This window comes from Mus pahari, chromosome 10 (assembly GCF_900095145.1).
Source record: "Mus pahari chromosome 10, PAHARI_EIJ_v1.1, whole genome shotgun sequence".
In the NCBI taxonomy this organism is placed as follows: domain Eukaryota; kingdom Metazoa; phylum Chordata; class Mammalia; order Rodentia; family Muridae; genus Mus; species Mus pahari.
The window spans coordinates 76,655,389-76,660,564 of record NC_034599.1 but is presented as its reverse complement, the minus strand read 5'-3'; the positions used below and the strand labels follow the sequence as shown (position 1 = coordinate 76,660,564).

At 36.9% G+C, this 5,176-nt stretch overlaps 1 pseudogene; it reads right to left on the bottom strand.

Moving 5' to 3' along the window:
- Positions 1–2,306: 2,306 nt before the first annotated feature.
- LOC110328510 lies at positions 2,307–2,724 on the bottom strand (annotated as a pseudogene).
- Positions 2,725–5,176: the final 2,452 nt, after the last annotated feature.

The window sequence follows — 5,176 nt, the reverse complement described above, 5'->3', positions numbered from 1 at the left end:
CTAATGCCCCTTCTAATTATGCCTATGAATGACTTGTTTTTTTCAGTTTCCCTATCTGTAAAATAGAGATAACAGTATTTACCTTCACAGAATGTGCTAAAATGATGAAATTCCTAATGTATATAATGCACTTTGAAGATGAACACCTTCACATAAATGCTAAGTGTTATTATGGTACATAAACTTATGAGTTACCACAGATGCACAATTTCAAAGAATATATTACAGGGAAAATTCATTATAGATATTCTTTTGGTACCTGTGAATTAAATATAAATGTAAGAGGAACTCTTTAAATACTAAACACAGACAGGACTAATTTTGTTCATATTCTCCTTGTATGTAGATTGTTGTATTTTACTATTAGACAAAGAATTTAAAAAGGCATAAATTAACTTAAAAATCAAGAGGTGTTTGGCTTTTTAAGCTTTGCCCATTTTTTTTTTTTTGCAATTCTCAATTATGTAAGGTTAATAAAAGTACCTGTTTTCAATTACTTCTTGACTGTAGAAATTTATTGGAGTGCATTGGGATTTTACTCCCAAACTTCAACAATAAAATTTTGTCCAAAATTAATTATAATACTCTTGATCATTAAATGTTGCCTTCATTGTCAAAAAGTATATTCAAATACCTCAGGGGGAATAAATCGCATTACTACAGAGAAAGCCTTGTTAGAAGTCTCTTGAGTTCATTATCAAAGTGACTCTTCTGTGTTTTCTCCTTTTTTTGTTATAATAAGGTATTTCAAGGACAGATGAAGCATGGATTTTTGTTTAAGTTGTGACATGTGGCATTTATTCCCAGGTAGCTATCTGTCTGGAGTACTTGCTAGTTCCCCTTGGCTATGCCCACAAATCCATACGGACCCTGACTTAGAAAAAAACAGAACACAAATTCAACGTGAATGTCAATGGTAGGCTTCTCAGGGTTGTTCTCCCATCACAGTGTTGGGGTCTATGGCTTGGCTCTCACTCATAAGTACAAAGATTTGTCTCTTTTGGGCTTTTACTTTTAGCTCTCCTAATAATAAGCATTTAGAAGTGAGGTGGGCGGAGCCAAATGCAGGAAAGAAAGGAATCACTGAAGAAGACTGTCAACATTGCCCTTCATTTTATTTGCTGCAGGTGATTGCTATCATTTAAAAGAATTCTTTTCTCCAAGGGATGTTCAGACTAGCCATTCATGTGTCTGAATAACCATGAAAAATGTTGTCTTCCATCTTAAGACTAGCATCAATTTGTTTTAAGCCTGAATGCTGCCAGTAAGCTCCATAGGCAAAGCCATTTGCTGAAATGGGGCTATATTGTGAGGGACATTAATGCAAATTAAGGGATGGAGTGAAACCCATGCTAGCTGGAAGAATCTAGTCTGCATTGCATAGTATATTTCTAAAGTCCAAATGAAGCAAACAAATAAAGGAAACAAACATGCAAGTGTTTTGTCATAAACATGATGTGAGTTTGGCTGGAGGAGAACACCCCTGTGGTTTCTGAGAGAAGTTTCAAAAACAAGGTCATGGCATCATCTCTCCTCTTATTCATCTGAATCATGTTTATCTATACTAAACACACTCTGTGTACCATATATATATCCCATGAGGCATACAAAACTGAAGAAAATAAAATCATTTTTGTAAAGATTATTTCTTCTCTATTTGTTCATTATCTACTCAGATAGTTCAGGAGTAAAAAGAAAATCTGGGCCTGGTCTACACTGCTGGTGGCCCCATGTCTCATCAGGATGAATTTTCTTAGAGAATACAAAGAAGACAGAAAGAGAGAGGAGGAAGGAGAAAGAAAGAAAGAAAGAAAGAAAGAAAGAAAGAAAGAAAGAAAGAAAGAAAGAAAGAAAGAAAGAAAGAAAGAAAGAAAGGGAGAAAGAAAGAAAGGGAGAAAGAAAGAAAGGGAGAAAGAAAGAAAGGGAGAAAAGAGTGAAAGATGTATAAAGAGGGAGGGAGGGAGGGGAGAAAAAAGGAATAACAAAGTAAAGAAAGAGAAAGTCAACTTTTCATAATACCCAAAGTAAAATCTCAACAGTTGCAATAACAACAAAGGCAGTTTAAATCCTAAAATCTATCACTACTGCCTGTCAGTTTGGAGAAACTTCTAAACTGCCATGCCTGCCTGAAATTGCAGCTTCAAGGAGTCAAACTGATGAGGCTCTAGTCCCAAGAAAGAAGAAATAGATCTAGTTTTGGAATAGACACTATCATTTAATGTATAAGAATGTTTTCTTTTTCCTTTTCTTTTTTTCTTTTACTTAAGTAGTTTTTAATGAAAGCTGTGCATGAGATGTCTCTACTCCTACATCTTCGCGATTGTTTCTTCCTTGTATTAGCCCTTCCCCTTTCCTACTTGTTGGGACTTGACTTTCCTCTCCAGGATCTTCTTGCGGTACTTGTCCAGGATAACCACATTGCTGGGGTGGATGCCCACATGGACAGTTGTGCCATTAGCTTTCTCTTGCTGGACTCGTTCAATGTAGATGATGTATTTCTTTCTGTACACTTGGACCACCTTGTCAATCTGCTGGCCTTTGTAGTGTCCTCGAACAACCTGAACTTCATCATCCTTTCGAATGGCATAGACAGAACATTATACTTCTGTCTCAGCTCTTTGGAAAGAGGGGTAGACATGATCTTCCCCGAATGTGAGAAAGTGCATTGAAATGCCATTTGCGGTTCTTGCTTCAGTCAGAAGTCACGAAGGGATTGAACTTCATTTTGGTGACTGTGATCCACTGAGGACTGCCCAAAAACGTTTTCTTATGTGGACAATTCTCTTATATTGAGAAAAGAGAATTAATCTTAATGAGTCATATTTTCTTTAACCTCATAAAATAAATTTAGTTTTTTTATTTCCCTAAATGAACTCTAAATGCTTACCCTTATACTCCCAGGTAACTTATTCCTCATAGAAGAAACTTTTCTTTTCTGCAGATCAAGACCATTTTGGCAAACCACACCTGGTCAAAATATAGAAATTAACTAATTGTGGAGATGCACAGCTCTAACAGGTGAATCTACAACACAACTCCAGCACCTAAGGCTCAGAGAACATCCCGAGAGGAACACTATACATTTCAGGTCAATGCCACATTTATTTCCCACCATGAAATCAACTATCTTAATTACCACTCACCCTAATAAATATCCTTTGATGGCACAGCGCCCTCCCCCACTCTCTTGCATGTTTCTTTTTGGAGTTTTGTAGTTGTCTCATGTTGTCTCTGCTGCCATTCAAGTGGTGTGTGTGTGTGTGTGCATGTGCATGAATATGTGAGTGTGTGTGTGCATGTGTGTGTGTGTGCATGTGTGTGTGTGCATGTGTGTGTGTGCATGTATGTGTATGTGCCTTGTCCACATGGGCTTTACTACCAGTTCCAGGGAAATGTTACCAAAGTTGCTGCTGCTTTTGTCTCGCACCCACCCCCAGGTAGAGAAACTTCTTACCAGTGTGTTTAGTATTTAGAGAGTTGTGTTTTATCCAGTAGTCTAGGCTGACAAAGATAAATGTTAATTGTGTCTTAAGTAGAACTAAAAGAATGAATTTGCTTAGCGTACACTAAACTTTTCTCATCAAAAGCAAACACATCTCCATTCCAAATATATTAGAGCTAGAATATACAAAATGCACTAAATGGACAAATTAAAAATATTTTACCAAACTGAACCTTAAGATGCCTAAAGGAAAAGCAAAATAATTTATTAATAAACTAAGAATTACGATAATAAGCTAAGTGTAAAAGTTATTTTTAAGAAGTTGCCTCTAAGTACATCATATTATTGAGAACCTAGCCAGGCAAACTCTGCAATGTTATTGTAGTTAAAGCTTTTCATACAGGTGAGATGGAGAAACCAGGCTTCAGTAATAAGGACAGAAACTCTACTCTGTGAGACTTATGTAACCCAGATGTGCCTGGCCATGAAAGGCAGCCTCCTTCTTTTCTTCCCCATTCTCACTTTGAAAGTGAGCTCTGCACTTCAAAACAGCTCCTAGATGAGATTCAATTCAATGTGCATTATAAGAGACTGTTATTTTCCGAAAGAGAGATTCCATAAGAAGAAGAGCAAAAAAAGGTCTTATTAATTTGCCCACAGCAGAAATTACAAACTCTTTAAAGTATTTTTCTTATATGTTTCCCAAGAGGTGCCCCTGAGTAGCTGGCCACCTCTTTTACAGTTCTTTGCTAATTACCCTCTCTTGTTCTGTTTTATCAGCACAAGCCCTTGTCAACCACACAGTGACCCCTGATCCCTTATTGCTGAGGAAAGCCATGCCCAAGTGTCATTGCCCTTCATAAGTGGCTCTTCCAGATTCATAAATGACAACGTACTACATAGAAAGTAAGTTACTCAGTGTCTCACAGTCTTAATAGCTTTTGGTAGATTTTTAAATATTTATAAGCATATGAGGGTAAGCCTTTTCTTCAAATAAAGATTTAATCAAATAAAGATTTTACTTGTGGGTGCCAGGAAAAGTCTTTGTACTGAAGCCATAGTATAGGTGGGGTAGTCTAGAGCAAATTGCCACCCTCTGACTAAAATATACAGATTTTACTAAAGTGTAATAGAGATGTGGCATTCAATCCAATTTCAAACAGTATCTAATGAACTGAAAGGATAACATAACCTTTGAAGAATGTTTATTGATGATCAGACAGACTCCACAGAAAGGCATCAGTGTTCTGATATGCCCTTTCCTCTGACCTTGGCAGATATGCCATTGTATATATGAAGCCTAAGGCAAAGTATGCCTATAGCAGACTTGGATATTTGTAAATTTCCAAAGCTTTTAAGGATAGCTGTGGAGGAAGGATGTGAAGAAAAAAAAAGAGGTGGGCATACAAGTCTGGCCTAAAACAGTACTACTAATGCAGATACAGCAGAAATTTTAAATGAAGAATTGTGCCTGTCACTTAGGTTGGCTCCCATACTGACTATTACCCTTTTCTGTGCTATGCCAAAGAACTTAAATTTGAGTCCTGGGTAGAAGTGTTTTATTATAAGTAGAGCTGAAAGAGATCCAGGGCACAAAATACAATTTAAAAGGGTTAAAGAGGCACTCTTTTCACTGCTGCAAAGAAAGCAGAGTTAATTGCTTCAGAGCCTAGGAAACTCCAGAGAACAAAAGTATCTGTTCGATACTTTGAAGGCCTTAGGGTAGAGCAATAG